Genomic DNA, 10,338 nt, shown 5'->3' on the forward strand with positions numbered 1-10,338 from the left:
TTAGACTATATGAGCACTGAAAACAGAGTGCTATAGACAAGTACTTTGTTAAAAACTACACGTTTAAAAGAACAAAAAAAAGATCAAAGTATTTAATAACATGTATTTAATGATGTTCACTGATGGTTCAAAGAACCCTGAGAACAGACACAGGTGCTGCAGTGTACATCACAATTTGACAAAATGATCAGGAAAAATGTATAGATCTGGTGACCATAAAAAGAGTGTTTTAGTTGCATCATGTGGTTTGTCAGACTCACAAGTCTAAAATCAGGGAAATCATGCAGACTTAGGCGTGAAAGGAAATGGATATATTGGCTAAACAGTCTCTTGAGTTACAAACAATAGATTTTTATATTTCATTAAGTGAGTCTATCACAAAATATCTCTCTGTGGCAGGAATATTTGGATATTAATGATACAGAAAGACATTTATATAATATTCAAAGACATGATGGTATTGTCAGAGAGATGGAAAAAATTTAAGGGAAGTTTATTACTCAGAATAGGGCATACAACAGCATACGACTCAACATGACACTTCATATATATATAGTAAACACCCAAATAGATTGTGCGTATAACTGTAACCAACCAGAATCTGTCCAACATGTGATTACAGAATTTAATATGAAAAGGAAAGAATACCTAAAAGATGCACTCAAAATTGTGAAGCTAAACTTCACATAAAAAAATCCTTGGAATAGCATTTAGACAAATCTATGCACAGGTATTTTACATTTTTTTAAATAAACTTGATTCTGGATGGAGAGTATATAGAATGTCTTTGGTTTATTTATTTTATTTATTTAGTTAATTTTTCCCTCCCAATGTCCTAACCACTTCTGTCCAATAGGTGTCAGTAATGCACTATAAGCTGTTTTGCCAACAGCCAATAAACACCAATAAAATGTCAAATAATTTACAGAGAAAAGTAGCTCTTGGAAGTTTGTTAGACCGAACGAGAAAAAAACATAAGTTGTGTCCCAATTCAGAGGCTGCATCCTTCAAAGGACTCAGACTTCACAGGCCACGCCTTCAAAGTCCACATAGGTCGAACCAAACATTGTTGGCCCTGTCCCAAATGGAAGCCTAAGCCCTCGCAATTTTCCTCCGAGTCTCACTTTCGTCACAAAAATGGCGCTTTGACTGTCATATACTGCGGGGCAAAAGTGCGCATCGAGGGCGCATATTGGCAGCAAAGGTGGTGCAAGCGAACATCCTTATAAAACCTAAAATGACCTAAAATGGGAAACTACAAGTCCACAAGACCCCAAGTGCACATGAACTGTCCCATTTAATGGGACGGACTAACATATGAAAGATTGCTCTTGCTGCCTAGCAACTTTGACAGCTCCCGAGCAGCAGTAACGTTGTACTGGACTTTAAAGAAAGTTATATTTAACATTCAACTGTCTAAAAATAAAACACGGTTCACAGTCTGTAATATGTTCACCTTGGTCCATTTATGTAGATAAAGAGTATAAAATGTAATATTGCATCTTAGAAAAATTTGAACTGCATGCTTTAAAGTTTGTGTTTTTTTTTTTGTTTTGTTTTTTACATTTGTATCATTAGATACACTGCCAAAAAGTTGCCATTTAATAAATCCATCAAGAGCTGAAACAATACTTACATTGAAAAGTGTAATCCGACATTTTAAAATTTCCATTCATCACTTGACACACAATTAATCCTGGGATATTAGACTGCGAAGGATCTGGCCCGGGAAAAGCAGGACGCATTTGTAGGCCACATTCAAAGGATCCTTTGAATTGGGACAGGCTTTGAGGGATAAAGCTTCTGAATTGGGACACAGCTATAATGTGGGTTACTTTCATTACAGCTTATAATGAGGGTTCATTCCTAATTTATGTCCATTTCGGCATTGCATATACATATTTACCACTCTAACACACAAAACATACAACCTCGACACCTATAGATTATTGTTAGTCAAAACGAACAAATGTGTCCTCATGGGTTTTATTAGTAATTGTTGCTTTTGTGATCAAATGACCATTACTACAGATTGCTCTATTAAAACCATTTTCGTTTCTGACCCTTTTCACATTTTAATGCTGCCAGCTTTATAAAAACTGTAGAATTAATATTTATAAACTTTGCAGAAGCACAAGAAGCTATTTCTGTACCATGCTAATGAAAAGAGACTCAACATTTGAACTGTATGAAAATTCCAGTAAATTTAACACAAGTAGTTTGCTCTGTTTTCTTAACTTAAATCTATGTCAGTCTGCATTCTTGAGACTCGTGTACTTGTCATTACCAGGGCGTTTGTCTTGTGCTGTGTCTCGCGCTGTCTCTAAAAAGCTCAGTCTGTTTGAACGTCTTGTGTTTTAGACAGGTGTATTAAAGGACTGTCGGAGATAAGAGTATAGTTGACTGTGTGCTGAGAGCAGTAGATTGTCTAGATCTGTCAGATAGAGTGCTTTCTAACATCTGTCAACACAAACAAATTAAAGCCCTTTTTAAATCCCTACAAATACACACAGAAACGGTAGTTAGACCAGCCTAAAGATTTGCGTCAACAAATTCCCGACCATTTCAAAATTTGGCGAAAACCTTTTAGAATATAAATGACACCTTTCCAGCAGTTGAGTCAATTTATTTTATTCAATCAATCAATGACAAAAATATATTAAAATATTATTCTTTAAAAAAGAAAGGGGGAGAAATAGTACAAAAGCAGTTCAACCTTTAAAAATAAAATTGGCTTCAGAAGTCTGATGTCATAACTACAGGTGGTCCAACGGTTCAGGTTTTTAAAAATCTGTCTTGCCTCAGACTACTGCCTCTTTTCCTTTGGGTTCTCTGAAATCTGAAAAAGAAAGCATGATGTTACTCAAGTTGCTGAAACACAAAATATTCTAACTACTATTAATGCTTCAATATCAAAAGAAAGTACTATGGCAGGGGTTTCCTATTTTATCTCCAGCCCTAATTAAACACACCTGAGGCAGTTAATCAAGGTCATTAGATCAATCAACACTTCCAGGTGCTGGAGCTGAACTCTTCATGAAGAGGAACAAAGTCCTCTGAGCTATAGCCATTAACTACATCTCACTTCATTTTCTGTGAAACTATTTAACATTCAAGTAACAAGTTTATCTTGTAGAATAAAAGAGCTTCATTTTTTTCAATGAAAATTTCTTTAAAGGGATAGTTCAGACCGTAATGAAAATTCTGTCATCATTTACTCACCCTCAGGTTGTTCCAACCCTGTATGAGTTTCTTTCTTCTGTTGAACACAAAGTAAGATATTTTAAAGAATGTTGGTAACCAGAAAGTTGACGGTGGCCATTGATTTCTATAGTAGGACAAAAATACCATGGAAGTCAATGGCCACCATCAAGTCTGGTTACCAACATCCTTCACTCTATCTTCTTTTGTGTGCAGCAGAAGTAAGACATTCATACAGGTTTGGAGGGTAAATAAATGACATAATTTTCATTTCAGGCTGAACTATCCCTTTAAAGCTGCAGATTCACCTTATGTAGACCTTAATTTCTTTAAATATCACAAAATAGTCAGTCAGTCACTTTCTTAATAAACACAAGATGTTTTTTGTTATTGTGTTTCAGTGGAAACAAGCTAAGCTGAATGGAAATCAGTTACTTTTCTCAAATTTAATACAGATTCAGGAATATGGATGGTTACCTGATTAAGCAGTGATAAGGCTCAGGATATCATCAAGTCCCAGGTCAGGTGATTATGCTGTTGACAACAACTCAGTGTATAATCAATGTCAGCATTATCAGGAGGGTGCTTATCAGTTTTTTTTTTGATTGTCCATCTTCATCTGCCTTCACTCCTACTAAAGGAGCAATGTGCTCTGCATGAAAGCACTGACGGATACAAGACATGGGCTATGTTTGCAGTGTAACATTCTTGCTCATGTTCATGTCTCCTGCACTTCAAGAAATCTGTTAAATGATATTAGAACTTTATTCAGGAAATTCCTAATAAACTTTACATCTTTTAAGAATGTAGAAAAATAGAAGCTTTACTCAAACAGTTTAATAACTTTTTAATGTATCTAATTAGTGAGTAACAACAAAAATCAAACGCAAATAAGCACACAAAAAAGATTTAGAAAAGACTTTATAAGATTATCAGCTCACATCTAAAGACTTGGGTTCACAGTTTTTAGTCTCAGACTAAAGACTTGCGATAATATCAAAGATGTTTGATATGAAAGACTAGAGAAAGACTGGCATAAATCGGGTCGCCGACTGTAGATTATCACCTCACATTTAACGATCGAGACGACGGGAGCGCACCGAGACTCCAGAAAGATTCCTAAAGACTGCCGGTCTTTAGTCTGGGACTGTGAAAATCCTTTGGTGTACGCCCGGCATTAGAGAAGTCAAGTAAGTATGTCAGGTGCTTCAACAAACAAGAGGTCTGTAATAGGATGCACCTGTGTTTTCTCTCTAATGAGGAAGCATTAGACTACTGAGAAGTGCACATGCAAAACCAAGCATTTACAATCAGTGGCCAATCTGAAACTAAAATAAATGTTTTTCAACCATTTTTTAACAGACTTGCTAAAATCATGAAGGGCCACCCCTAAACCAAACCTCCAGTGGATTAGTGCGAATCGGGTAAAGCTGTTGAAAATGCCCATTGTGGTTTGAAAATGTGCCACTAATTGAGAAACACCCATTAGTGTTATGCAGAGATACATGGATGATCTTGTGCTCATCAACTACAAATCACTGTTAGTTCAATGTCACTGTCTCCACACATGTGTGCTGTTGGCTTTCATCAAAATTCCAATGCTGATCCAACGCACTTTAAATATTGAAATGTCAATCTCAACCAAAATGATGGTTTGGATCAAAACTCAACATTGTATCAATGTCACCATGCTATCTGGGTAGCAACCACCTTCAAGCTATAGTTTGTCTCAAGTTTGTCTTGACAAACCTTTATTCATAATCATTTGTGCTCTGGTTGAAAATTGCTGGCTGGATTTTTTTTTAAAATACCACACTATGTTTTTGTAACAATATTCATCTCATTTACTTGTTAAACGTAATTCATTGCTACACTTACATTTTCTAAATATCTTTATTTTGTTAAATGTTTTATTCTATATATTTGGATGTTTGTTTGTTTATCAAAGCTTCAAGTTTTCCACAGTTAGTCAAATTACTGTATTTTCCGTCACTGACCTCATTTATTCAAATCAAGTCTTTAGAAGGAAGTTTTGGCCTTTTTATAGAGAAATAAAATCGTATTTAGCATGGCATGGTACTCCAAGATAGATATCACGATATGGAGGTTTTTGTAAGTATAAAGTTAACCTACAGTATTTATTATGATGTGAGATAATCCCTAATGTTAGGTAACTACTAAAATGAGCACAGTATTACAATGTGATGAGCAGAGCCGATCCGCCCTATACGCTCACTACGCAAGCTGCGTAGGGCCCCGCAAATTACTCAAGGCCCCGCCTCCCCCTCGTGCCATAGCGCGTCAATTAATGTTTACAACATCCATGACAAAATTAAGTGAAACTACAGGTCCTTCTCAAAAAATTAGCATATTGTGATAAAGTTCATTATTTTCCATAATGTAATGATAAAAATTAAACTTTCATATATTTTAGATTCATTGCACACCAACTGAAATATTTCAGGTCTTTTATTGTTTTAATACTGATGATTTTGGCATACAGCTCATGAAAACCCAAAATTCCTGTCTCAAAAAATTAGCATATTTCATCCGACCAATAAAAGAAGTGTTTTTAATACAAAAAAAAAGTCAACCTTCAAATAATTATGTTCAGTTATGCACACAATAGTCAATACTTGGTCGGGAATCCTTTTGCAGAAATGACTGCTTCAATGCGGCGTGGCATGGAGGCAATCAGCCTGTGGCACTGCTGAGGTGTTATGGAGGCCCAGGATGCTTCGATAGCGGCCTTAAGCTCATCCAGAGTGTTGGGTCTTGCGTCTCTCAACTTTCTCTTCACAATATCCCACAGATTCTCTATGGGGTTCAGGTCAGGAGAGTTGGCAGGCCAATTGAGCACAGTAATACCATGGTCAGTAAACCATTTACCAGTGGTTTTGGCACTGTGAGCAGGTGCCAGGTCGTGCTGAAAAATGAAATCTTCATCTCCATAAAGCTTTTCACCAGATGGAAGCATAAAGTGCTCCAAAATCTCCTGATAGCTAGCTGCATTGACCCTGCCCTTGATAAAACACAGTGGACCAACAGCAGCAGCTGACATGGCATCCCAGACCATCACTGACTGTGGGTACTTGACACTGGACTTCAGGCATTTCCTTCTCCCCAGTCTTCCTCCAGACTCTGGCACCTTGATTTCCGAATGACATGCAAAACTGAGCAACAGTCCAGTGCTGCTTCTCTGTAGCCCAGGTCAGGCGCTTATGCCGCTGTTTCTGGTTCAAAAGTGGCTTGACCTGGGGAATGCGGCACCTGTAGCCCATTTCCTGCACACGCCTGTGCACGGTGGCTCTGGATGTTTCTACTCCAGACTCAGTCCACTGCTTCCGCAGGTCCCCAAGGTCTGGAATCGGTCCTTCTCCACAATCTTCCTCAGGGTCCGGTCACCTCTTCTCGTTGTGCAGCGTTTTTTGCCACACTTTTTCCTTCCCACAGACTTCCCACTGAGGTGCCTTGATACAGCACTCTGGGAACAGCCTATTTGTTCAGAAATGTCTTTCTGTGTCTTACCCTCTTGCTTGAGGGTGTCAATGATGGCCTTCTGGACAGCAGTCAGGTCGGCAGTCTTACCCATGATTGCGGTTTTGAGTAATGAAAGAGGCTGGGAGTTTTTAAAAGCCTCATGAATCTTTTGCAGGTGTTTAGAGTTAATTAGTTGATTCAGATGATTAGGTTAATAGCTTGTTTAGAGACCCTTTTCATGATATGCTAATTTTTTGAGATAGGAATTTTGGGTTTTCATGAGCTGTATGCCAAAATCATCAGTATTAAAACAATAAAAGACCTGAAATATTTCAGTTGGTGTGCAATTAATCTAAAATATATGAAAGTTTAATTTTTATCATTACATTATGGAAAATAATTAACTTGATCACAATATGCTAATTTTTTTAGAAGGACCTGTATTCTTCTGGTCACGAAAAGAGGGGGGGAAAAACATGAGAGTGAATTGCGGGAAAAACAATCAGGTAAACTTGTGTTCTCTCCTCTCCAAGTTTGATGTCAGCAAAGTTAAGTTTATGTGCATGTCTACTGTGTTTTTTCGGTCTTGCTAACCTAGCTGGGCAGGCAGTCAGTGCATCTCTTGCATCACTTTGTGCCTGACAAAAGTGAGAGTAAAATACAATTATTTATTACGTTTGTTTTTGATGAACGACAAAGTGCAACGGTGTTTGTTTACTGCAGCTCAGAAAAGATAACCGCGTCGCGTGTGTTATCGTGCGTTCATATGCGCGCGCACGAAATGAAACGCGCATTTTTCAAGCAGAAATATATGTGGAGACCACGACCAGACATACTGTACAATATATGGGCGTGAATGATGGCACTCCTCATCAAAGTACACATTATACAGTATATACTTTTAAAACAAGACACTGATTATCTAGTCTCAGTCAATGTGTAGTTAAAAACTCTAAACAACTGCACTAATTATACAAGATGGAAAGCAATGTATTGACAATTTGACTACTGATTTATTGGCTTTATTGAATTTTAAATGTTGAATAGCTAGCTGGACATACTGGTCAATATGGATGGACATCCCTCAGTAAATATTAATCATAAATCAAAAATTGCTTCAACATGCATAATAAAAAAAACCTTTAACATGCTATGGTAAGCCATTTTAGATTTTATTCATTTACAGTTCATGCATTTTTGATATCAATAATTTTTTTTTTACTATTTGCAATGTGAATTCTTGATTATTTTTACTATAGGGCCCCTTAGTTACATTTTTATTAACCAATGTCTATTTTTGATATCAGGAATTACATGTTCACTTGTACAAAAGTTAATTTTTTATATCAATGATGTCATCACTCACAGGGATTATTGATATCTGCATCACTAGTTCACTAGTTAAATATTACAAGAGCCAAGTCATAGTATTAATAGTATTTTATATTTGAAAATGAATAAAAGGAAATTGGGAGCCAGTTTGAATGGGTCTGATGCAGCTTATAAAATGAGTTATCTATAATTTGCAGGTGCAATGCTTAAGTTTGTCAGTAGAGGAGATGCTGGATCATCAGCCAATATTCTATAGAAATACTCTATTCAATAAATATTGTTTGTTTGAACCTCATTCTGTTCTATATTTTTGTACTTATTCTTTGACTGTTTTGTTTAAAGGAGGGAGGATTGTATTGGGAGCACTGAAGTGTCAGGTGTGACTGTGTGTAAATGGCAATCGGTTTACATAGCTTTTGCCAAGTAAGACATGGTCCTGGATCAACATATTTTGTTGATCCTGGATCAACATTCCTGTCCCAAAATGTAGTCCTTACCCAATCCCTACCCTTAAACCTAACCCTACCCATAACTTTTCCCTAAAATCAGAGGGTAATGATCAGTGAATAACACTGATGTTTAAGGACTTCACCCTGATTCTAAGCCTAAACTTGACATAAACTGTAAACTTGTCCCTCAAATCTGATTGGTTGATTGGAAAGTTGATCCAGGATCAACAAAGATGTTGATCCAGGAACATGTGGTACTTGGTGAAATCACGTTCACCCACGGGGTCAGGTAGAGGGCCCCTTAGCAGAATTTTGCTTAGGGCCCCAGGGAGGTCAGGATCGGCACTGGTGATGAGAAAGTGGCAGTAAGTTACTGTTAACCTTTAAGAAATAATAGTAGCATGTAGTGCTGAGGGTTTGGTCATAATATCATGTCACCGAATGTCATTTCTTTAAAACAGCCCTTTTTGTGCTGGCATTGCATTTTGTTTTTCAATATGTATGTACACATGTGTATGTTAATGGTACTGCTGAAAGCTAAATGTGATGACAAGGATGTCATTGTGCTCTGTCATCAGTAGAGCTCACTGAGTTTGACTGAAGCCACAACATTTGAGTTTTTCTCTTCACTTCTGCAAACTTTCCACAGAACTGTCACAACTTCAGCCTTTGTGACAGGAAAAACAGTAAGGTAAGAGAAGTAAGATTACATCTAAATGTATTTAAACAGACATTTTACACAGAAATATTTGTAAATAAAAGATTATGAATTATCATGTCTATATGTTTACTATTAGTGTTCTTATTATAGAGTGTATTTATAAATCATAAACCATTATAACAATGAGAAGATGAGCCTTTTACATATGTTTCTTAATATATTTTATTTAATAATTGTATTTGTGTATTTACGTCTGTATCCACAGAGTGTAAGATATGAGACTCCTGCTACTTCTTATCATGATCTATGGAGTGGATGTAGGTTTGAACACCAAGACACCCTCCACCTGTAAGTTCCTGAAATCACACTGTATTTCATTATCGTTAGTCTTGCACTTTAGATCTCCGTATTTAGACAGTAGTGTGATACTGCTTTTTTACATCACCTTCCAAGACATGTATTAGCATAAAGCCTGCATAAATTCACGATCCACTAAAAACAATTTTGTTACAAATGCTCCACTGGTCAAAAAATGTGGAATAATTCAACAATGCTGCATTTATTTGGTCAAAATAGAGTAAAACAGTAGCCTTATAATGTGGAATATTATTACAATTTAAAAGAACTGTTTTATATTTTAAAACATTTTTGTATTTTAAAATAATGAATTTTCTGCATCATTACCTCATATTCAGTGTCACGTAAGCTAAAAATTGATACAACAAATTAATTTAGTAAATTTCAAGCTAATCTGTTTTCTTTTGTATTTTTCCTTGTACAATACAATAGAAATAAACATTAAGAGTTTGTTTCATTTTTAACATTAAACATTTCTTTGTAATTTGATAATTAGTGAATTAAAGGGTCAAACATATCAACAACACACACACAGAGAAAAACATAGAAACTTCAAACATACCCAAGCGTGGGAAAAAGATGAAGTGTCTGATTAATATTTTTGTGCCACGTCCAGCAAAAAATGATCGACCTACCAGCCCCACGCGTGAGTCTTTCGATATATGGGCAGAGATTCAGGAATATAGAGCAAAGATTTTTTGTTCTGAGAAAACTAAAAACAATTACCCAGGAAATAAAGCAAAATGTGAGACCTACAATAGGTAAACGCCTGTACAAATCTTATTTTAAAAGATCTAAATAATCTTGTGTTGACTTGGTTGTGTTCCTGCTAATGATATCATTTTGCAGAAGGGAGAA

General features: G+C 36.3%; 1 protein-coding gene across 1 annotated transcript in view; it reads right to left on the bottom strand.

Moving 5' to 3' along the window:
• The window catches only part of mmp15b (matrix metallopeptidase 15b), a 40,423-nt gene extending 36,502 nt beyond the window's left edge, over positions 1 to 3,921 (bottom strand). The window contains exon 1 of the mRNA XM_077201645.1: positions 3,679 to 3,921. The gene's annotated coding sequence lies outside the window, so the exon portion shown is untranslated. The remainder of the gene's footprint in view (positions 1 to 3,678) is intronic.
• Between the last annotated feature and the right edge of the window lie 6,417 nt (positions 3,922 to 10,338).

The sequence above is a fragment of the Siphateles boraxobius genome, unplaced genomic scaffold (assembly GCF_051911475.1).
Source record: "Siphateles boraxobius isolate OS27281-9 unplaced genomic scaffold, OSU_SipBor_1 48, whole genome shotgun sequence".
Classification (NCBI taxonomy): Eukaryota; Metazoa; Chordata; class Actinopteri; order Cypriniformes; family Leuciscidae; genus Siphateles; species Siphateles boraxobius.